This window comes from Haliotis rufescens, unplaced genomic scaffold (genome assembly GCF_023055435.1).
Source record: "Haliotis rufescens isolate VD_foot unplaced genomic scaffold, xgHalRufe1.0.p SCAF_10, whole genome shotgun sequence".
Classification (NCBI taxonomy): Eukaryota; Metazoa; Mollusca; class Gastropoda; order Lepetellida; family Haliotidae; genus Haliotis; species Haliotis rufescens.
In genome coordinates this window covers 17,128,005-17,154,354 of record NW_025963780.1, presented here as the reverse complement: position 1 = coordinate 17,154,354, position 26,350 = coordinate 17,128,005, and the positions used below count along the sequence as shown (strand labels likewise).

The 26,350-nt window shown below is 38.8% G+C and overlaps 1 protein-coding gene across 6 annotated transcripts in view; it reads right to left on the bottom strand.

The window, feature by feature from the left end:
* LOC124110710 (zinc finger CCCH domain-containing protein 10-like) overlaps nucleotides 1-26,350 on the bottom strand; it is a 332,500-nt gene that overhangs the window by 154,303 nt on the left and 151,847 nt on the right. The window contains exon 1 of one of the 6 annotated variants that reach the window (XM_046470052.2): nucleotides 2,659-2,966. The exons of the other annotated variants lie outside the window; for them this stretch is intronic. The gene's annotated coding sequence lies outside the window, so the exon portion shown is untranslated. Of the gene's footprint in view, nucleotides 1-2,658; nucleotides 2,967-26,350 lie in introns of those variants that run through there. 6 annotated transcript variants of the gene reach the window in all.

Here is a 26,350-nt window from a genome sequence, read left to right as displayed (position 1 = left end):
GTCTATGAATAAAACACAGAATTCATTTCCAATGTTTCCATGGGGCCATCTATAATACATGAAGAGTCAATAGAGTCCATATAACACAAAAACAGTCTAAAGCTTTTTTTAAACAAATCAAACATGATCAATTTACACAAAAACAGCAGGGTTCAGATGGGTTAAATTTAAAGAACATTGATCGACTGTCATCCGAAATGTCCTGAAGTAAGTTTTCCAATTTGGTAATGATATGGAAGAATGTCCTATCAAAAGTTATTAAAAAATCATGAAAATGTCCAGATGCCATTTGTCACTTGAAAACTCACGTTTATGATGAATGTTTTGATTCTATTCATAAATAAAAGCCATATACTTTTAAACTCCCATATCTCAACTAATGAACGATCCTCGTGACAACATTGGGTTGGATTCGGACTCAGAAACCAAGGGCAGAATAAAGAGTAATGCATATTTATAGGGTAATAATTCACAAGGTCCTTGTATGCTAGATTAGGCAGAACATTAATTGAGATGATAATTAGGCAATAAATTACTACATGGGATGAGGCGTTTTCTATGTACCTAAACCTGCAGTCAGCACGCCATGGCCCACTACATTGCTTGTTTCTGGGGCTGTTGTTTTCAACAACAGTATGGAAAGGAGGGATGATTTATGAAGTGTGGAATTGAAAGTAGGAAGAATAGTATTTTGCAGGAGAGTGAGTTTATTGATGGAGGATGGTAGTCTGATGAAAACCATAGATACTCAATTCGGTTTCTTCCAAGGCTTCACAGAAAAACAATAAATATATTGACAAACACACTTTGAGCCCGTGAAAACCTATGAATACATAATGAAGACAATTTAATCTCACAGTTCTTAAACAGCTAAAAGTATGCACTCTGAATTCATTTATCTAATAATCAAAACATGGAATACTTAATTCAGTAGAACTCATGGTATGGGCAATTACTGACAAAAGGTTTTACAAAGTTCATAAAACATTTATAGTTTACTATCCCATAAACTGTACACACTATCTAAACTCAATACCGACCTTGCAATATGAAATGTGACCTAGAATGCATTCTAGTCAATAGTCCTAATAATCCTGTCCTACCTGTGAAGGTCATATCAGGAGGGTCCTGGCAAAGACATGCTGATCCCAGAAGAAAAGAATGTAATGAGGCCGAAAATTTAAGTGAGATATACATCTGTTTGTGCATGTGTTTCTATGGCGATTGATTTATCTTGATCCTTCAAGCATATGTTACAGACTTAACAACACATTAGAAGTTTGCCATCCGGAGACACGGCATGGGGTACAGCAATGGAAAACTGATAAAAAATGTCCTTTCCCCAAGGATACACTGGAAGACACATATGATGAACAACTGTTTCTACCTATGGAGTTTGGCTGACAGTACAATGAATACTTCTGGTTATGGAGCCATGTTTTACCTCTGATCTACTTCACATACAACTACAACATCCTGTATAAGGCCATTATCATCAAGATTGATGCACAAGGATATGAGGAAAACTTTTCATGATTGTAAAAAACACTATCTTAATCAGGAATTACAACTAGCTAGCTTCGTTAATTTCTTTTGCTGTTATGCATAGACACTTTGACAGATATAGCTTTTCCTAAATATAGAACTGATATACTGATATAGTAATTGTGACGGTTAACAGGTCCAAGAAAGATGTTTAGTTCCAAGAATTCTGAAAAGGAATCAAAGAAATGGTTACATCTGTTACTACCAAGGTCAGTCACAAATTGACCTTACATGTCCAGCCATTATCACATTCAAAATGACTGCCACTCTACTTAAAGGCCAACAAGGAGCAATATAGGTGCCAGTTTTTACATAGAACTGTGAACTTCCAAATGCACGACACCCTTGTGCCTTTCTATGCACTTATCAACATAGGGCGTGACAAGTTTCAGATGCCTGCTATTCACTTAAACTTAGAGGCTTAAACTGTTGAGATGGATAATCTGATGAAAACATGTAATGATAAATGGATTGAAAAGAAATGGTATTCAAAGCCTGGCTTGGCAACAGATAACGAAGTTGTTACCATACATAATTTATGGGACATATCCTTATGGCTACAGTGTATTTGAAACCATAAAAATTATTTTTTTATGTTTCCATTATAGATATATCTTTCTTCAGCAGACTTGATGTAAACCCACAAAATCATATAATCATTTATTGAAACAAAAAGCTATAAGAATTTTATCACAGATGTCATCATATGTTGACAAATATCACATGAAATGTGACGTTTAAGTCTAAAGATGATTTATTTGAAACACATGAGCAAAGCATGGCAACCAAGTATCCGAGGGTTTAAGTTAAAGGTGTTTCAACATGTGGTCATGACGATTCCCTTGGAACAAGAATTTGCACCATTGATGAAGGCCAGTGATGAGTTTACATGTCCCTTCATCATGTTCATGTTATTAGTGAAGGACATTTCATATAATCACCACGGCTGACACATCCAGCCAGTGCATCAAGAATGACTTAGGCAATGTAGGCAATACCTTTTTCATATCTCTGTGTTCAGGTAAACAGTTATGACTGAAAATTCAAACTAGGCATCTGAGAGAAATGTTTAAACAGATTGTGTGAAGTGATGACCAACAATGTAACACTTACCTTACAATAATGGCCCTTTGTTTGCACATCCATCTATGAATATGTTTAACCGGAAGATGAGCGAATAAGCAATCAGTGATGAATAACACACAAGCATGTGATCGGGCGTCTCCAGTGAATACAGCTTGTACCAGTAGCCTCTCACCGACATCTGTATAAATACACTTGTCAGCCCATGACGCCTTCACCAGCTAAAAGATATCACTCCCCACCTTGTGCCTGTCATCAATTATTGACCCACAAAATTAAGCAAAAGCTGTACACCCTCCTCAGTGATACTTGTAAATAATTGAGGACTATCATTCGATTCGCTTCACTTGTGTTGTCTCAAAACTCTGTGGCACAGGCTAGATTCTCCTTACTGTACTCTCATTCGTGCTTCGCACATCAATACTGAAGCACGTGGGTCTGTCTGCCTTCCAATTTCAGTGCTAGACTCTCAACCACCTGAGCATCCTGAGGACCTAACACAGTGCTAGAGAGAATGCTAAAGGACATGGCATAAGTGTCGTAAAGCACTGATGGGTGCCTTCATGTGGATGCAGCCTTTTCACAAAAGCAGTCAAGCAACTGCATTTTTAGATCACAAATGTCAACAGTCAAGCCAGCAAGAATCTTGTCCAACAAAAGGTATATTTGTGTCATGTTAAGAATTGCCTTAAGCTCTTTCCATTTGAGACAGAGAAATCAGCATCATAAAACCCAATACCACTAAACACAATCTCGCAAACTGGAGAAATCTCGCCCCTAGTACTTAATGTAGCATCATTATCCTTATAGAAGCTTTTAAGTTGGCAATAAACAGCTGATACTTTCTCTAACAATAACAGGGATGGGTTTGATTCTGATGCTGATTCTCATTCCTTATCATGGAATGTTTCCATTACTTCTACATACTGAATGATATCAATTACAATTCATAACGGGTGCTTCTGACCATTATTAGTCAATCATACAAGGCAGACAATCTCCTCTGGTATGGGAAAAAACCAATGAAACAAGTCCATCTTCCACTGTTACTTCAACTGACAGAACAGACATGTAAGCAATATTCATAGGATGTTCAGATTAATCAAAAAACATTTCATTTTTGTTCAAGATATATTTCTTTCTAGGTGGAAAGTAGATAGAAAGTGTTTAATATTCCAATGAAATAGCACATAATGCTATCCAAAGTATTTCAGTGACATTCCCTTTCTAACAACCAAAGAGAAACTAAAAATTCAAATGTTATGTTATATGAAACTGAATGTTTAAACACCTCACCCTGCTCAGGCTACTCACCCGAACGTGCCACCTTGTGTACAAAGTAACATGTTAATGTGTACAATCTTCACACCATGGTTCCTACACTCAAATCAGGGACACAAATGACTGGGTTCAAATCCTGGTTTGCCCAGATTATGTTTCAAGGTTTGTCAGCACCATTCCCCTGTGTTTCACGAAAGTGGTAAACATCTGAGACATGCATCACTTCGGGCTTTCCTCCCACATTAAGGTGACATGCCTAGATATAACTGGAATAATGTCTAAAGCAGCATTAAACCCAACTCATTGAAATCCCATGTCTGTGCTATTACATTTATTGAGTATGTTTTTACGCCGCTTTATTAATATTCCAGCAATATCACGGCGGGCAACACCAGAAATGGGCTTTACACATTGTACCAATGTGGGGAATCAAACCCAGGCCTTCGTTGTGATGAGCTAACACTTTAACCACTAGGCTACCCCACCGCCCTGTGCTATTACAGTTGGTAGCAGTATGCAAAATAGCACACTCATCAATCACAAAATGGACGCAGGAAACATGAACTAGCACAGAAAAGTAGCCTACACATTTCTATCATATTTCATAGACCTCTTAGGGATAGTGTTTCTTTCATATTTGTTAGGAATAATTACACCTGCAGGGCATGGCAGTACTCATCTTGCATGAGCAACATGGATGAAATATGACACATCACTATATAGAAGTATCAGTATCACATATTCTACAATATTCAAATCATGAGTTGCTGTGTGGGCAGGGGTGAACATCATGGAGAAACCGTGTGTAAACTGCCATCTTTCAATTCCTTGACCATATCCAACGTAGTATCCAAGAGTATTCTAGAACGTCATGTCCATATTGTGGATGACTGAGATTACATTAGCAATGGTCTCCATCTAACATATCATTTCATATTGACACACAATGTTGTCACACAAACATATTGGAGCATGATAATGATGACTGGTGACAAAACAGTGAACTACACATGACCGCACTTCTGCTTGTACTGTATTTCACCTTCTGGGCAGGCCCTAATAACGCTTTATATGGAATGTGTACTGACAAACTAACAACATGATCTGATATTAATTTCTGTAAAGAAGTGAAACCTAATTGTGTGTTGTATGACAAATTCTCAATACTGAAAAATATGTTTTTAATTTGACGTTTACACGATATACGGCTTTTCCAGTTGGACAAGAGGTCGGTCACATGACCGCGAAATTGACGTTCATAAGTGTATGAACGACACAATTTGACGTTCATACGTTTTTCACGAGACCGTGTTCTTTAAATGACGTAAACACTGACGGACTACTTCCACATTCCTGGCGAAACCCCAGGGAATTCCCTAGCACGAAAACATACATAAACATTATTTCTGATCATTTAGAACCTTTAATCTTGGTCTCAGCATTTCAGTATACATTGAGAAACGTAAGAGAGCTTGACTGCATAATTGTTCACGAATTTCCTCGCTACGGCCCATCCTAATGAACAAACGAAAAAATGCACATCCAAACTATCGATCTGTGTCTAGGCTGACAGTGATTGTCTCCAGCAATCTACAAATTTACCTTGGTGTCTGTTTGACGCATCTTTAAACCCCTTTTAATAATCGGTCAGTTGATCAATGATGACTAACACATGTAACCGCCACAGGTTCATTAACAACTTCGGAAATCCTCCCGTCACGTTTATCGTGTCGGCCATTTTGACTTCTTGTACTAGATGTAAATGTCTTACGACGCGCTGTCATTGTGACTGACTTACTGAGGTAGTTCATAACAGACCTTTCTGATCTAATGGGGATATTATATGAACACATGTGTTGCGTAAGATGTTTCTGAAGAGCAAGTTCTGCACCCATACGCTCATGTCACCTCTCTTTTTGGGGAACTATTTTATTCCGCGATATAGCTGGTTGTTGTCTGACTGTCAGTGTAAACCATGAAGTCTAACGTACTAAATAATAAAATTGTGTTTAGAACTTGGCCTACATCCTTTAAAGTAAGAAATTGTGATAAAAAATTATAAGAATTGACTTCGCAAGCTCCGACGTTCATACAGTTGGCCCTCACTCTTTGAAGGTTCATACTCCAATGAACTCACACAAAGGTGAAGGTCAATTCTTAATTAACCTCTGCTGCTCATGCAACAGTTGTACTCATCCCAATCTCAATAAAACCAGTTCTATGCTCCATTATGATTAACCTCTTTGTATGTTGATCTGATAGCCTTCATAGGAGGTCACATCAGAACACTGATATGCAGAACTTCTATATGTCCATATTGCCCATCTTCACATTGTATGCTTCACAAAAACTACAAGATGTGATCAATCATAATTAGGCCAAAGCTCCTTTTGCTTTTGCCCTACTTTCTTGTTTCAAGCCACGGTCAGCATTATTTCAGCTAAATGTCAAGACTCATAGAGTTTTGTACAGGCAGGCACACCAGTGATCTGGCCATGGTATACCATGGTTTTATTATCTCACCATGGTACTATGGTCTCAGTAGTCAATAACCAATCATTGGTTAGTGTAGTGGTAAACCATGGTGTCATTTACCGAACATGGTATACCATGTCTGTGAACCATGGTATACCATCGTCATATCAGCAGGGATTTTATGGTCATTGACCATGGAATACCATGGAATATCATGGAATACCATGGAAGACCATGGTCTACTTTGGTCTAGAGGCCATGGTATACCATGTCCCTGGTAATTCGGAATTAGGTGGTAAATGGACACTATCCCATGGTATATTTGACCACGGAAAAACATGGTCAAATTTACCATGCTAATCCATGGTGCCATTTACCTGCAATGATATACTATGGTGCAACATGGACAAGGAGTCATGGCATACCCTGGTAATTCCATCACCAGTTAAGCACGGCAGGCAAATATTCATTCCATGCTGGGAGTGCATGCAGATCCATCCAGGCATGAGACACTACACACAGCCATAGGCAAAGTGACTAGCGGAGATCAATAACATTGCTATTACCACACTATAAATCCCAAATGAATTTCTGTCTGAAGAAGATTTTTAATCAGATCCTTTTCAGGTAGATATAAACAAATGAGCTCAGGGGGAGACAACTCCAATAAATACTCGTGATTATCCCGAAAGATTATTTACAAAGCTGAAGCCGTGGATACAGTATCAAACATTTAACTTGGGAACTCCCTTAGTATGATAACAGCTCTGTTAATTGGCCTGCGAGATAAGGGAAAATGGCACTTCGGACATGTTCGTGGAATAAACACACTGTTCCAGGGTTTAAATTAAACAAGGGTATAAAATATGACTTGGCATTTAGATCGTTTGATGCTGAGCAGGCTGCAGATGCAGTGGTGTTTATGCCAACTTTGAGAGCAGAACTTTTCAGGGTGTACTTTTGGCTGAGAGACTTCTTACCAAAGCACTGCTACTAAATATTTGTAAACATTCCTAGACCTCTTTCTGTCATGAACCACACAGAGTAAATATCCTGACAGTCTAGACCAAATTTAATTACCTTATTCCCTTATCATCAGGCAAGAGTTCAATAAGCAACCTTACATTAGATATTCTAAAGGGGTGGATGATTTCTTTTTGACAAACATAATTTGTTACAGATTACACTTCATAAAAATAAGTTGGCCTTGGATGTGATTTGTTTGTTTGTTTGTTGTTTAACGCCGCACTCAGAAATATTCCAGCTATCTGACGGTGGTCTGTAAAATAATCGAGTCTGGACCAGACGATCCAGTGATCGACATCATGAGCATCGATCCACGTAATTGGGATTGATGACATGCATCAACCAAGTCAGCAAGCCTGACCACCCAATACTGTTAGTTGCCTTTTACGGCAAGCATGGGTTGCTGAAGACGTATTCTACCCCGGATCTTCACGGGTCCTTGGATGTGACAAGAACAAAATACCTGCTCACTGGATGTCTCAAGGTGAGGTGAAAGATTATTGCACTTATATAGCAACGGACATGCATGTGCCTGTGTGGCTGCTTGCACTAGCGATACTGCAAAACTCATACCATATTTGAACATCTTTTGGTATGACACAGCCAGGGATCGAACCACCAACCTTCTCCCCAGGCAGACTCTCTACCCAGAGTCGGATGTTTTGAAAACAACTGTGTACTGTTCTAGGTCTATAGCACTAACATTTGAAGTCACTTAAAGGATCAAAATAATTTGATAATGTTTTAGAATTTAGATTGTCTAGAGATGTTGAGACTTATGAAAGTCTAGAACACAGTGCAAGCACACCTATGTCACGTTAACATCAGGGGAGATTAAGTTTTCATGAATTTCATGCCTTCAATTGATGGTGACTTTCTTTTCCTGTAACATAATCTATAATTTGATTCAATACATAAAGTAACCGAATTGATTGAATTCTGAACTTTTGGGGGCTATAAAGCCATGAAGTCACCTTTCTGAATCAGCATCCCGCTTGCATGATGGAAGAGATCACATACCATATTATCTTGCGACTGACATATACTTGATGATTCATTAATTCATATAATATGCAGTTATCTTTTTTGGTAAACTAATAAATACTCACATTTAAACCTTATCATTGAAAATGACTGACAATATTAATAAATAAAGGTTATATATTAGTAGATCATTAAAGGTTAATACCAGTTAACATTTTCATTGTTGGCCATAAAACAGCTTAACATTGTAAATAGGGCGGTTTCTGGAAAGCTATACATTTGACACTTGAGGCAGATTTTTATTTTTTTTTAACGCCGCACTCAGCAATATTCCAGCTATATGATGGCGGTCTGTAAATAATTCCTTCCATCAGCCCTTTCTGTAATGCAAAAGCCGTAAATGAAGCAAGTCTACATTTTCCTCAGGTTCAGTAAAGCTCCCTTTCAATTCAAATGGAATTGTTTGGCTCTGAAAATATATAATTTGATAGAAACTAAGCGTTAGTCTAATGTTCATATTAAATTTCAGCAAAACAAGTCTCAGTATCCTACTATGCAGCTGGTATGGACCTTCTGTTGACAAGGAGTATGTATCCTTACCTCGTCAGCTTGACAGGGCTTTCCACTTTCATCAAGTAGACCAGAAGTCCAACCTCATATGACAAGGTGCATGATTGAACCCTATCACGGGACTCCGGAATGGTGCAGCCGCTACAGACGGTCCTCATAGTTGGGACATGATGACTCCATGTAAGCCAGATCAGACATTGTTTCCATCCATTATTCTGGTGTCTAAACAAACATGGGTTCCTGGGGACCAGTTCTGCCCAAGAATACACCCTTGGGTTTCATGACAGAGAACATTTTGTATCACAAAATGACACAGTTTTACAAATTAAAGAAGGGTCCAGAGATTTGTAGGGTTTTCCCGCAATAGTATTCAAATCTAAGGACCTTAAACCTTTAAAGTTTTTACACTATGGCCTTCATAAGGAGACACTGAATATGGCAATACAAAGGAACACCATGTGCATACTCAAATGCATGAACAGAATACATAGGAAAAATTCAGAGATTCTCCCTGAATGTGGCATTTCTTAAAGTGACTCAAAATCCACTTTCATACATAGCTACAGACACCCATTGTGTTTTAACAAGGCAAAGATAGACTCACAGATCTATTGGGTTAAGGCTCCCATACTTCTTTAACCCAATAATCCAAACTGCTATTTCACTGTGAAAAAACAATGTATGAGAGCTGCATCGCAAACCTGCAGGTCACTCAGACACAGCTATCATGGTGTATAAATATTATTGCAGGGATTCCTTATCTCCAACGGATTTTGACAGGAATGAAACCGAGACTTCCGTCTGCACACATGAAAGACACCCTGGTCTCCTCTGCCTGGTCTTCGGGGAAGGACAAGCTTTGAACTGCTTATTCTCTCCAGGGACTTTTTCAAAGAATCACAAGTTTAAAAAATAAACTTTTGTTCTTGAAAGTCATCATAATTCCATATGGGAGATAATAAAGGTTTTTGGCCTGGATTTGAAGATTGGAGATGGAGGATTGAGGCTCTTTGAGGAATCTCACAAGGAATAATGATCTGGTTTGGAGACATGATGGATAGAGCTACATAGGTGAAAAAACACCTGCTGTAATTCACACAGAAAGAACCAAACATAAAAGCAATCAGTGCAAACACTATGTTAGTTTCCAAGACCAGTGTTAATTTTAACAGATGTGAGTGGAACTGAATTCATAAAGGATACAATAAAAAATAGAGAAAATACCTCTGACATTAAACTTCCAGGCTGATAATCTTCACAATGGCACGAAACTTGCCACTTGTAATTCACAATCAACCATGAAGTTGTCATAGAGACGTCCTCACACCTAATAATGAGATTTATATCAGTCTAAAGTATCAACTCAGCACGTCCACATGGGCATCATGAGATGGGTGTGCTTCATATAGATGTAGATGCATGTTCAATGTGTAAATGTAATCAAGTCCACACTTTCGAACATTAATTAACTTCAGACATATTCTTAGTAACTACCAGAGCTTGCAGGTGTATACATTACAACCTTTAGAAATGTTTTTTGTGAAATAACAAATACTCTATGCTACAGGGAATGATCAGTATGTGAGTAAGTGAATGTTGTTTTAAAGCACATTCAGCAATAATATAGGCACATCACGTCAGCATGTAAATAATGGTGTCTGGGCCAAATTGACCAGTTGTTGATAACACAAGTAACTGTCTGAGTTGTCAGACTACAATGACACACAATCAGTCAGGTTACACTATGTAACCATCCAATGCTCATTAGTTGGCTCTAAAAACAAAGGCTACTGGGGATGTTGTCTGGGATCCCCTAAAAATCAAGCAATGAATTCGGTCTCATATAAGTGGTCATCATCAATTCTTTGGCCGTTAGTCATATCCCAATTGCATAGATCGATGCTCATGATGCCAATCACTGGATTGTCTGGTCAAGACTTGATTATTTACAGACCGCCATCATATAGCTGGAATACAAATGTCAATTTGGGATAACACTTTCTTAGTAAATAACAAATGTCATATTTAATGTAACACTTTCTAAGTAAAGTACAGATTCTAGTACTTTTGTGGGTTGAGTCCCATGCAGGATTCGAACCCAAACTGCCAAAGTGAGGCACCTAATGAGAAAGACTACCATATTTTTTTGAGTATAGTGGGCACTTTTTCACAGAAACACAGCTGTGTAGAAGGGGGTACGCATTAAACACACTGTAATGAGTTTTGATGTTTTTTCCCCCAATGCAAAGACATTACCGTGAGCACGTGACACCAGAAATACCATGTCAACAAATCTGTACTTGAGTACACACTGTAATTCTGTAATTACACTGTCTGGCTATAAAAAGTGTTCACTGTATATCTGGACTTATGTTTATAACTTATTTCATTAATTTTATTCAAAATTCCTTTTAATATTGTTTTAATTAATTTCAGCAAAATCATGTGTGAAGCGATCAGAAGATCGCACAACTCACCCTTATGAACAGCAACCACAGTCAGATTACCGCTATAGCGATCAGCTGCAACGAAGTGCTACACTTAGGGTTATTATTATTTGAAATATATTTAGTAAAAGCTGCAACTTAAATAACATGATATTGGAATATATTATTCCTGATAAAAAAAATAGTTTGAGATACAATTTTACAATCAAAATCCTTTAAAGACATATCATTGGGTAAGTTTTAACCAAATCACCGGTGAGATTCCAAGAAAACATGTGTACAGCTGATTGCTGTTTCCAGCTTAGTTTACAAGAAAATACACAAATGCCAAATTGGGCATGTAGTTTATGTGATAATATGTACAAGAAAGTAAATAGTTTGAGCCTTCTTCATTTCTTAACATAAGAATTGCAATGTTTTCATAGCTTAAATATAAATTATTCATGACCCTGCCTAAAACCCTGGAACAGTAAAGGTCTTTACATGAGGATAATGGACAATCCTGCCTAATGGATTTATCTACAACCGTTGCCAATTTCCAATAATTTATTTATGGACGTAACCTTTATGTTTGAAAATGACACATCTGCTAATTTCATCATCTTCAGTTGAAGGCTTGGGTTGTGAAGAAAACTTGTAGAGCAGTTTACACATTAAGTATAAGAACAGGTCACAATATCATCAATGAACCAACAGGACTAATGGATGATAATTGAATAATAATGTGCACTTCTTATTCTGACACAAGTTCTCCAGCACATTGAAAAGACAATGACAAAATATTGCTGACATGTTTATGCTCTATTAATGCGTGTATATTTTAGGACGTGTCTAACTCCTTGCTGAAGCCATCATCAAGGTAGTTCCAACATAAATACTTTTTAGGGATTTAACACTTTCAGAAAGTGCATTAGAAAATAACATCTTCTAACAGCTTTGGAGCTGTCACCTATTACCGAGGTGGATAAAGCGTGGTCGTTGCAGCAATGGCTCCCACCTTTGTGAGATCTAGCTAACAGCATTTGACAAATCAAGACAAGATTTTCTCTCTGCCACACATTCAAAAGATCCAATCAATAGCCCTGTACATCAACATCATGTCTTTCCCAGTGTACCACAATGTCTCTCATTCCTTTCTCAATCCATCACAATGTCACACGACTCTTTCTCAATACATTACAAGATCATGTATTTCTTTCTCAATGTATCACATCAAAGGTTCTCTGGTATGAAACTATCGCCATATGTTCCACAGTTCCTGGTCAGTGTCACATCTACTTGTTAAGTGTTGTACACTTTACACATCTGTTTTGAATATTCCATTACTGCTGTCCGATTGTCACTGGTGGTCCAGACCATCACCAGAAATACAAATAGCACTAATAATGCTGGTGAGAATTGGTGTGGAAAACATAAAGGACTTTACCGCAGCACAGAGCGACATTGACTTGGCCAGGAACTAGATGTACGAGGGCTGGTACAAAAGTTCTAAGCCTAACAAACAAAACCAACAATCGTGAAAGTGTTTTTAATTTTATTTTTCAACACAATCTCCCTGCTTTTCATTACACTTGTTATATCGATAGTGAAGCTTTTCAATTTCAGTCAGGAAGAAGTTTTCTGAAACCACCCTGAAAAACCCACTCACCGCAGCTTTGAGGACATCGTTGTCGTCATAGCACTTTCTACGAGGTCTTCTTTCAGTTTAGGAAAAATCACTTTGTGCTAGGTCTAGCGAGTATGGAGGGTTAGAAAGCTCTTTGAACCCACATTGTTTCACAGCAGCCTTTGCAAGTCAAGAGCTGTGAGAAGAGGCATTGTCATGAAGTAGTAGAACTCCAGCAGTCAGCATTCCTCGCAGCTTTTCTTTGATAGAATCTCTCAGGCGATGAAGCAAATCAGCATAGTACACACCGGTAATTGTCTTTTGTCTTTCTAAGAAATTAACAAGGATCACACCCTTTGCATCCCAGAATACAGTGGCCATAACTTTCTTCACTGAACTTGAAGACTTGAATTTCTTTGGTGCTGGAGAAGTGGATTGGTGCCATTCGATGGATTGACGTTTTGACTCAGGATCATAGTAGTAGACCCATGTTTCATCATCAGTTTCTAATCTCTTTTTGAATTTGAGGGAATCCTTTGTAGCCCTCGTATGTGGCAGGTTGTGAGGTAGCCTTGTGGATGAAGTGTTAGCTGGCTGCTTGTTACTCTGAACACCAGAGTTTGATTCACTACATGAGTACTATGTGTGACGCCCATTCATGGTGCTCCCACCTTGGCTGGAATACTGCTCCAGGTGACATAAAAGTGAACCCATTCAATCACTGTTGCATATGGTGGGATGATTAGATAATTTCTTTCTAAATCTAAATTCGGAAGTACTATGCTTCTCAATGTATATATGAAATATGTATATTCCACCATGAATTTGGAAATTACTCAATCAGAGGTATCAAAATCACAATAACCTACCTCCGAATGAAACAGTCAATTTGAGAACTGCATCACCATGGAAGCTACTTTTTCTAGAAAACAACTTCTAAATTATTGTTGGTAGGTATTTCTAATCATGATATGAACAATTATGGCCTACAAAATGCAGAGTTGCTGTTACTGCAATCTTTGAAGTATGCGTGACAATACATTTTGGGCAGAAAACACGATGTCTGTTTCTGGGACAACAGAGAGCTCTTCTGTAGCTGACTGCAACATATCTTCTGCATCAAAACAAGCGGTTCGACGTCGTCATAGTGTCGTGTAGAACTAAACCTTGCATGGCTTGTTTAATGTTGTTTTGGGTGCTCACTTCATATTGGCTTCAAATCAGCTATGCTACAAACTTACAATCCCTGTAATATTTATGCCAGAAAAGTATACTAATGTAATAAAAACAATGATAGATCATATAAAGCGCCATTATTAATTTTACAGGCTAATATCATGTGTCTTAAATTCAGATCAACAACCTACTAAGTTAGCATTGGACGGAACCCATACCTTGTCACTCTTCGTTAACTAGATGGAGTATAATTTTGTCACGGTAGAATGGAGATAGACATACAGTGTCTTCAACAGACAGCTACATGTTCTAATCCAAATTCAGTTTAGCGCAGTTAAATTTCTAGGCAACTTAGCTCTACATTGAAAACAGTTTATCTCCGAACTGAGTGCATGCTGAAATATATCAATGAACTTACATCATAGGCACAAACAAGGTAAGGATCACGAGGTACTACTGCTCCTATCCACATATTCCTGTAGGATCAGCAATGGAAATGAAAGGTTGTTATGGAAACCTCTAGGAACTCTTGCCAAAGTACTGCAAACTACCATTTAAATTCCCCTTTACTCCTTGTGCATATCAAAATGAAATTTGATGCATATTTCTTAGTATGTCAAATGTAAAATATCAATATTTCTATTTCAATATGTAACATCAAATACCAAAAAAAACATAGACAACGACTATCAAATTGCAAAGTGACATTTGTGTTTGTTTCATTGTCATAATACCAAGGTTTGTGGCCTGTCGCTATTGGGAAGATTCAGGTGCACCAGTATCACATATCATGAAATCAACTATTTGATAGTTAGTACAGGTTCAAATTCAGTGATCTTTCAGACAAAGCTGTACTTAACATTCTATAGTCCCTCACAAGTAGACTATAACAGCTGAAAATGGATACATAAATATAGCAGCAGTAACAACACACCAAAATATGGCTGAATTCTACTAGCCTTCATGAGCCTTTAGACTGTGTTAATTTGCATCCCTGCATTTAGCCCCCATGTTCAATACATATTGTTTTCCACGTCCTTCGAATCAGCAACTGTAAAGTCATGGAAGTACTTTCTCTGATCCGTCACATGAATCAGTCTCACGCTTGATCTGGCTACATGCACTCACCATCCATCAGTAATTGATCTGCCTGTACCCATTCAACCATGACAGCCACAGACCAAATTTGACCAGTCAGCCATAGGGTTGCTGGCAGTATAAAATCCCTGTCATTCAAACCACAAATGAAATGATACTAAACCTACATCATTAATTTGAAATAGCATTAAATTAATTCCTTGTAACAGCAAAAGAACCATTACTGTCTCTTGTTATTTGTAACTTGATAAGGGAGACACACACACACACACACACACAAAAATATGTTAGTCTGGATATAGGATTATCATTACGCCAGGCCAGTATAATTACTTGTTTTACAGATATGTCATCTTACATACAGCTGTCTGTATGATTTACAATAGCTCAATTAAAAGAATACCCACATATGGCTACCAAAAAGACATGTAGTAATGATGTGAAAGACGCCATGAATGTTGTGAAATGTAACAAACCTGGTGACAAAGCTTCTAGCTGCTGCCCAAGTCCTCGTGAACTGGGGACACTTGTCCACAAGTCCGGACTTCTGATGTCAGGCTTACCTGACTCTAGCCTCTTCTCATTGGGCACCTATTCTGAGTCTCAGCATGATTGATATTCTCAAACACTAGTCTAGGTATTATTCCACAGACTCATTGCCTGTCAAAACCAGTGACATCTTGATATCGGCCATAAAACCTTATTAAATAGTTATCTAACAGGCATGGCAGGGTCATTAAACTTCTGTAATGTAAGCAAAATCTCAAATAACATACATTTTCCAGAAATCATGGCTCATAAACCCCTCAGACTGCTTTCCTTGGAGTTGTTTACAAGTTCTTGCACAATACCTATAATATCATACACACAATTTAAAATACTACAGCCATTACACTTGAAGCTGAGTAGTACCCTTGGGCAGACAGCGTTTATTCCACATACCCACTAAACCTAACTGTTACATTTGTAGCATACGCCTGCCTACATTGATGGAGATGGATAGCAATTCCGACAGTTACTGGTAGACTAAGTATCCCTTCTCCCACACATGCTGATCACTTCTAATAACCAACACATCAGTTCCAACCACAGTTTGATGATTCCCTTCCCTGTGTGGCATAGCATTAACTCAGCAGGCCAAACAGGCTACTGCCAGCCATCAAACAGGCACTTTGTGGCCGCAGAGGAGAAACATACGTTATAATGTCCTTTAGGTAACGAGTACATTTCACATGAATGGACTGAAACTGTATTATCAATATTTATGTGACAGACTTCAACAAAATCATGTCTTGTTTAAGATGATACATACATTTAACAAGAGATCTCTTCAAACGGCTGTCACTATTATGAGCTTTTCCACACAATATATTGCAAGCATTCTTCAGATTAGTGGAGGAGATGCCTTATCTTAGTTTTTGTATTATAGTGTGTTATTTTCAGCAATAAAACATGACTCTTGCTGGAGCAGGCTAGCTTTTGGTTAATAGAGAGAGCCATGACACCGTTAGTTACACTGACACACCATAAGCAAGCTTGGTCTTGGGTATCGTACATCCATGTGGCCATTGCGGCCTTCTGATGCCTATTTCCTCGCTTGACCAGCAAACAACACTGTGTCAGACTGAGAGGGTGAGTGAGTGAATTGTGTTTTATGCAGCATTGAACATTCCAGTCAAATGGAGAAGAAAGCCCAAAGTGACTCAGGTTCTAAAATACCCAAGGATAGGGTGCAAGGATCATAACTAGTATGAATATGGGATTTCAGCACATGATTAGCAGATCCAATGACATGAACCCGGCATGAGAAATAGTTACCTGCTTCAAACTGACGGGCGGTGTTCCCCGCCGTGATATTCCAGGAATATTGCTAAAAGCTGCATAAAACCATACTCACTCAAACTGACAACTCGACACTAATCAGTTTTTTCAACTTCACACTCAAGAGAAGAGGGGTGCATAGTGTTACCCTTAAAATACTAGTGGTATGAAAACAAAACATCAGGAATAAGATCCCTGTGTGAATAAGAAAATTTTACACAAGCTGAAGACCAATTCGCAGGCTCAAGAAAACTTATTGATTGATGTTTATAATTTCAGCTGTAAGCACACTGGTCTGCATAACTGTGCTGGCAAGGTTGGCATTGATGGTCGCAAGTGCCAATCCATATAAACCTTCACATACACAATGGGAGCACTCCCTCAACAAATGCCTGTAGAGATGGTTCATATCGGCAAAACAGCCAACACTAGATTTAATCCACACAGTGAATCAGAACCTGGAGATTTACATAATAGATATCCACTTCAGCATTCAAACTTCATGCAAAAGAGGAAGTACATTAACACTTGGTTTTGATATTCAAGTTACTGATATATAGTGAAACTGTATAGGCGAAGCATTCAAATATATCATGTTATGAACAAGCATAGACAATAAAAAAGTGCAAACAAATCTTGTAGTCTGAATAGGCCAACTGATATCTTGTGGAAAGAATCACACACTGGTCGAGAGAGACTTTCATATACATGTACTCACTTGTTAAAGGCCTCATATTCTGCTGACAAACTTGACTCATTTTCTAAAAATCCATATATCGAATTGGACCTGTTTTCTCAATGCCTTCTCAAGAGGTTTAATTCTAAGCCACTTCAACAATAAAATCAGATCCATTGTCTTTCAAAATAACTGATATTTCAGCATTTAAATATGCATGACAATTGGTGTTATCCTAGAATCTCCTTATGATGAGGAGAATCAAACCATCACTGAACTAAACATTAGGGACAATGTGCTCACCATCAAATGCCATGGATTGCATACTTGTCTATAAAAAACGGCTGAAAGTCAATAAACCCTGACAGGATCTTTGAATATTCTCCTTATTCTCGACCCAAACGATATAAAATCCCATCAAAATAAGATGAAAATACATCTTAAAGCTAACAAGATACTGATTTAATGTAGACTTATACTTGTGGTATTTGGGCATAGACTGTTTTAAAGATTGATTATACAGTGAATTCTAAAACTTCTTTATCTCCTATTAAGACAATAGATCAGTGATCATTATTTGCACAATCGTCTACCATTAAGCACTCTGCTCACATCAAACTGTATTCATTCCTTCATATATTTTTAACGTTCTCCAAATTTTCACTGTAGATAAATAAAATAGAATCCTTGCTAGAACTGACTAATATCAATTTTCAAGTCACAACCACATATGCTTCACCTGAACATGTTAGGGGCGGCAGGACTCATCTATGTATCAATGTATCCACGCATCACAAACTTACACCTAAAAATATGATATGATTCTCCATGTATCATGTGGTTATCATTATTTTCTTAAGTGTGAAAGACTGAGTTTTCCAAAGTTGATAAAAGTGATATTTTCATTGCAGTGAACATAACACTTTGACAGAACTATTTTCATGCAAGAGTCACCTCCCCTCAAAGTATCTGGCCCGTTCACAAAATGTTGATTTCCTTTTTACGTTACTTCCACATTTTCAAGGCCAAATAATGACAAATGGTCATTTATGGAGTTAATATCGCTTCACGGCATTTGTTATTCTCTTGACAATGTTCCGTTATAAACTATAATTTCTAACTTAAATCTTCAATCGAGACCGTTTGTTTCGCGAAGCGCCATTTTTGTTACTTGACCAGTGTGTATTATTTTGCTTCCAACAGCGGTCTCAAAGTTTTCAAGAATATTTTTGTTCAAGTTGATTTTGTATACAATCATAACTCTACGTATGATACAGAATTTTTGCGACCCTAAATATTTTTTGTTACTTTTGTTTATATTTTTTATTATTTTGCAAACACGAAACCCATGCGGGTTAGGTAGGGAGGAATTTACATTTCAGGTTTAACATTTGTAATGAAATAATTTAATTTTCCGGAAGACAACTACACAAAATGTATATAATAAATAGGATATTCCATGATTCTCGTGAAATCATCTCCACTATCTCTCGATCATGCAGTCAAACCTTCTGAAGTTTCTCAATGCGTACTAAAATGCTGAGTTCAAGACTAAAGGGTACAAATGATCAGAGTGAGTGAGTGAGTATGGTTTTACGCCGCTTTTAGCAATATTCCAGCAATATCACGGCGGGGGACACCAGAAATGGGCTTCACACATTGTACCCATGTCGGAAATCGAACCCGGGTCTTCGGCGTGACGAGCAAACGCTTTAACAACTAGGCTACCTGACCGCTCCCACAAATGATCAGAAAGAACGCTTCTGTATGTATTCGTGCTAGGGAATTCCCAGGGTTTCCCCAAGGAATGTGGAAGTAGTCCGTCAATGCTTATGCCATTTCAAGAACACGGACTCATGAAAAGCGTATAAACGTTAAATTGTGTCGTTCATACACTTATGAACATCAATTTCGGGGTCATGTGACCTACCTCTCGTCTTCTCGTCCATATATCATGTAAAATTCAAATAAAAATTTTTATTCAATATTGTATTACTACAAATGGTATCAGGATATAACAAATTACAATATACAGTATCATATTATTCAATTGAAATCAACCAATTTCCATTCTTAACTCACATCATCTCTGTTCCTGTATTATTCATGCACACAGAATATAACATTATCACTGTTGTCACTGATACTAGCTCTAGGTGTACATATAGGGGCAGTTAGGCAGCCTTGTGGTTAAGCTTTGGAGCATCACTCGGAAGGCGAGGTTTCAATTGCCAATGTGGTGAATCACATTTCTGGTGTCCCCAGAGTGAGTGAGTGAATTAAAATTTAAAGTCACATCGGCATTGTTACATTTTAACACTGCTTTCTGTAAGCGTGACACCTGTTACCCAAACTGAGCACAACATGACAGCTCAGTCAAAAAGTGCAATGAGAGTATCCCTCCGTCTTTTGAACTGTTAATTATTCGACTACAAGAATTAAGACATGCAAAGAAGAATGATGCAAATATGGCTATGAAACATTCCCCACAGGTATTTCACTACGCCAATCATGCAAACTTTCTGTTTCATTCGGTCCAGTGGTTCCAAAAACATGTAAAAAATAAAATTTAACAAAAGGACAGAATATGAAAGCCAGTCATTTCAATACATCAGTTGTTCTTTGACCAGCTTTATGAGCTAAAAACACAGATCAAACTTGCTCATAAAGAATTAATTTGTTTGATTCTTAGGCAGTAAACAAAGAACAGAAAACTTCAATTCAAGCAATTATCCTGGCCTAAATGTTTTGCGAGTTAATCATGGAACAAGATCACCTGTGATGGCAACTCAAATTGGATGTCCTGCTTCTATTCCTTGACATCCCAAACAAAGGAATATGTTGAAAATCAATATGAACTTGACACAGATAGCAATCAAAGACGGTGCATGTTTAACATTAAACTCAATGCCAGGCTGGAAAGCACCATTTTGTGCATGTCAGCGCCGGATCTGGTGAACGCATGAAGGATGAGCAGACGAACCTGAACATGAAAATTAGTGACGGGTGCGATCCAAGCCGTTATGCGCTGACAATGTCATAATACTAATCACATCACTCATACTCTTACAGTGTGACAGTTGATTGATCAAACATCCCATGCTGACATGTTGGCTATAAATACACCCTGCTCAGATCATGACACGCTAATTAGGGCCCCTGTCTCCCGCCTGCTGGCCATGGACCTTGTATAAGTTGAACGGACACAAAATATAGGAATCAGTGTACTGGGTACTTTCATGCTGGAGTCGGCTCTCTTTCAGCTATGTCATAATCATGCCTGACTTGTGTGGCACAAAATCTGTCAGAAGCTTTCCAATCCTAAGGAGAGGGTATGAGTGTTAATCTATCGTAAATGGCAGCTTGACTAAAGAGTGGGCCACCTAGACAGTCACAGAGATTACCTCAGTCATCTTCTTGGCCATGAAATAGTTTCTCCCACAGACCCAAGAGCAGAACAATCACCACCATCCTGCTCTCATCCCTGTTACAGCTATTGGATTAAGAGACTTGAGGGTTCCTTAATACTCCAGAGATCATTATAGAAATTCTATATTACCTCATGCATAACTCTTTTTTGGGACCACATAGAGAGCTCCAGATAAGCTGCATATTGCATAAAATATGTAAAGTCACCATTACCCAATTAAAGTTTAGATTCTTTTATAGAAATACACATGAAAAATTAATAAAACCCAATAGTAAAAGAACACTTTGCATAATTACCATATTACTCACTTATACTCCCTTGGGTCCAATCTATGGGGTATTTATACACCAATAAGTGGACACTGTTTTAGAAGAATTCTGCTTAAAATGCTGTTTCAAAAGACTTCTAATTTGTATCTGTTTGTGTGATGCCCCAACTGAATACCATGTTGCATAACCTCACATCAGTGATATGCATGTGTAGTTAACAGTAACTGCAACGTAACATCTTTGTTATGCATTTTTCACTGCAGTAGAGTTCATGTATGTGTGATGCCTGCATTTTATCTGTCAGTATAAGATAGCTATGGGATAAATAGCAAAGAACAATGAAGAACAAAGCATGATCTACTTCATTGTTCTAACGGGGCAGTCGGATAGCCTAGTGGTTAAAGTGTTCGCTCTTCCCGACATTGGTACAACGTGTGAAGCCCATTTCTGGTGTCCCTAGTGGTATTGCTGGAATTTTGCTAAAAGCGGCGTAAAACCATACTCACTCGCTCATTGTTCTAACATGATGTCAAATCTGGAGATTCGAACATGCGCTTGCAACTTAATTGATGATGTTGTAAATTGGACGAAGTGTTTTGTGAGTTGTTCCCCATAGATGTAGTTGGGCAACATAAATAAATGCAATGGTCTGACGGTCACACCCAAAAGTGGGAGAGATATGACAATCAGTGTTGGGAGAAAAGGTACAGATAATCTATGTGAAAATTGTGAGAATATCTGGGAAATACCAAACTTTCCCCCCTGTTCATTACCTTGCGTACCTTTATCTTTTTTACAGATATATATTTAAGAAATATTCAAATGTATAAGTTTAAAAATATTTACCCGAATTTATATAATGATGACTCCCTTAATACAATCTGATCTCAGCAATGTCGGACAAGTCCAGTTTATGAACAGGGGGGAAAGTTTGGTATTTCCCAGATATTCTCACAATTTTCACATAGATTATCTGTACCTTTTCTCCCAACACTGATTGTCATATCTCTCCCACTTTTGGGTGTGACCGTCAGACCATTGCATTTATTTATGTTGCCCAACTACATCTATGGGGAACAACTCACAAAACACTTCGTCCAATTTACAACATCATCAATTAAGTTGCAAGCGCATGTTCGAATCTCCAGATTTGACATCATGTTAGAACAATGAGCGAGTGAGTATGGTTTTACGCCGCTTTTAGCAAAATTCCAGCAATACCACTAGGGACACCAGAAATGGGCTTCACACGTTGTACCAATGTCGGGAAGAGCGAACACTTTAACCACTAGGCTATCCGACTGCCCCGTTAGAACAATGAAGTAGATCATGCTTTGTTCTTCATTGTTCTTTGCTATTTATCCCATAGCTATCTTATACTGACAGATAAAATGCAGGCATCACACATACATGAACTCTACTGCAGTGAAAAATGCATAACAAAGATGTTACGTTGCAGTTACTGTTAACTACACATGCATATCACTGATGTGAGGTTATGCAACATGGTATTCAGTTGGGGCATCACACAAACAGATACAAATTAGAAGTCTTTTGAAACAGCATTTTAAGCAGAATTCTTCTAAAACAGTGTCCACTTATTGGTGTATAAATACCCCATAGATTGGACCCAAGGGAGTATAAGTGAGTGAGTGAGTGAGTTTGGTTTTACGCCACTTTTAGCAATATTCCAGCAATATCACGGCGGGGGACACCAGAAATGGGCTTCACACATTGTACCCATGTCGGGATTCGAACCCAGGTCTTCGGCGTGACGAGCGAACGCTTTAACCATTAGGCTACCTGACGCCCCCCCCCCCAAAGGGTGTATAGATATACATGTACTGAATACCCATAGAAAATTAATACTCAATGTGAATGATACCATGTGAGTAAATGCTCAATGGCGCAAACACTTATCTGGAGTCCTGTATACGTCAGTCTATGAGAGATCCAGGGTATTGGTCTGTGAATCTCAACAGTGAAATGACAAAATTGAGGGTAACATGCATTTCAAGATCCCTCGCTACAACACTACCTTCAGGTTCCAAATAATTGATGCGCTTTATAGATGATCAGCGGTTTAACTAAGGTGGAGTTGTTGGGGGTAAATGACCAACAAAACAGTATACATGCTCTGCCTACCTAACACGATCAACGCTGCACGTTTGAGAGTTTAAAAAGGACTAGAATAGAAGTTAAAAAAACACATTGTATCCCTTCAGTGAATTCAGGTGAATAAACAGGTATAACAAACTTGCTCAATAAAAATATGAAATTTGATATAAAACATCACTAGACATAATGATTTGCAATTTAAATTTCCTACTCTCCAAGGCATTGTTTTATAATAAATGCAGAGATTAAGATTACTGTGTGTATTTTATCAGGAATAATATATTCCAATATCGTGTTATTTTAGTTGCAGTTTTCACTATATATATTTAAAATCATAAGAACCATAAGTGTATTAATAGCGCTTTGGTACAGGTGGTATGCAGGATATTTTTACGTATGGAACAACATACACTTGATATATTTCGATTGCGAAAACCTTATGTCGACATTTAATAGTCAATCTGCCTCAAATATTACTTTTAACGAGTCAAGGTATGGCATTTATGATATGTGTATCCATTCTCTTGCAACTAAAGTTTGTTTCAAGGCGTCAATAGCGGTAATTTGACCGTGGTTGCTGTAAATAATAGTGAGTTGTGCAATCTACCTATCACTTCGCATACCATTTCATCAACATATGTTAGTCTCTGACAGGCCATGATATAACTGAAATACTGTTAAACCAAACTAACATACCACTTTTACTTGTAATTTACAAACTTGGTTGCTAAAATCATTGCAATAAAATTACAGATTTCCAATAATCGTGCCATGAGCTGCCATGAGCTGCCATGAGCTGCCTCAAGCTTCCCCATGCTGTTACATGTTGTGTATTAACAACAGATTGCTCATGTTTATCCCGCAGGTCTACATGAAACTGGCCTACACATGGCGTAGGTGTGGACACAGTGCCAGACTATCGAGCCATGTCCTTCACTATTTGCCATCAACAAATGTAGAGCAAACATCACCAGCAAACGGACTATGATAACCCTGTCAACATCAACTCTTGTAATTAGCATTATCGTCAATATTGGATTGATTTCTAAGTTTGTGAGGGGAAGTCGTTTTTATTGAGTGTCAGCGACTCAACTGATGTGTTGGATTACAATGCCAACTTGACTGACAACCAATATAAATAGCATCACTGTTGGTTACATATATATGTAATCAAGAGAGTTTAGACTTGGAGACGTTTAATGTAGTTTGGTTATTTTGATCTTTCAGTACACCTGCACATCAGTGAAACACTGTCATAAAGTATTACCTTCACTCTAACCACTAACAAATCAGGGACATGGGATGAGATGGTTTAACAATCAACCATGCTTCAATCTGGCTGCTCTCATCACCTAGAGGTTTACGCTAGGCCCATCCTGCTCTCATCACCAAGAGGTTCACGCTAGGCCCATCCTGCTCTCTTCACCAAGAGGTTTACGCTAGGCCCATCCTGCTCTCATCACCAAGAGGTTCACGCTAGGCCCATCCTGCTCTCATCACCAAGAGGTTCACACTAGGCCCATCCTGATCTCATCACCTAGAGGTTCACGTTAGGCCCATCCTGCTCTCATCGCCAAGAGGTTCCCGCTAGGCCCATCCTGATATCATTATCCAGAGGTTCCCGCTAGGCCCATCCTGCTCTCATCACCAAGAGGTTCACGCTAGGCCCATCCTGCTCTTATCACCAAGAGGTTTACGCTAGGCCCATCCTGCTCTCATCACCAAGTGGTTCACGCTAGGCCCATCCTGCTCTCATCACCAAGAAGTCTACAATAGGCCCATCCTGCTCTCATCACCAAGATGTTCACGCTAGGCCCATCCTGCTCTTATCACCAAGAGGTTTACGCTAGGCCAATCCTGCTCTCTTCACCAAGTGGTTCACGCTAGGCCCATCCTGCTCTCATCACCAAGAAGTTTACACTAGGCCAATCCTGCTCTCTTCACCAAGAGGTTCACGCTAGGCCCATCCTGCTCTCATCACCTAGAGGTTCACGCTGGGCCCATCCTGCTCTCATCACCAAGAGGTTTATGCTAGGCCCATCCTACTCTCAACACCAAGAGGTTCACGCTAGGCCCATCCTGCTCTCAACACCAAGAGGTTCACGCTAGGCCCATCCTGCTCTCATCACCAAGAGGTTCACGCTAGGCCCATCCTGCTCTCATCACCAAGAGGCTCACGCTAGGCCCATCCTGCTCTCATCACCAAGAGGTTCACCCTTGGCCCATCCTGCTCTCATCATCCAGGCCCATCCTGCTCTCATCATCCAAGAGGTTCACGCTAGGCCCATCCTGCTCTCATCACCAAGATGTTCACGCTAGGCCCATCCTGCTCTCAACACCAAGAGGTTCATGCTAGGCCCATCCTGCTCTCATCACCAAGATGTTCCTGCTAGGCCCATCCTGCTCTCATCACCAAGAGGTTCCTGCTAGGCCCATCCTGCTCTCATCACCAAGAGGTTCACGCTTGGCCCATCCTGCTCTCATCACCAAGATGTTCACGCTAGGCCCATCCTGCTCTTATCACCAAGAGGTTTACGCTAGGCCCATCCTGCTCTCATCACCAAGTGGTTCATGCTAGGCCAATCCTGCTCTCATCACCAAGAAGTTTACACTAGGCCCATCCTGCTCTCTTCACCAAGAGGTTCATGCTAGGCCCATCCTGCTCTCATCACCAAGAGGTTCACGCTAGGCCCATCCTGCTCTTATCACCTAGAGGTTTACGCTAGGCGCATCCTTCTCTCATCA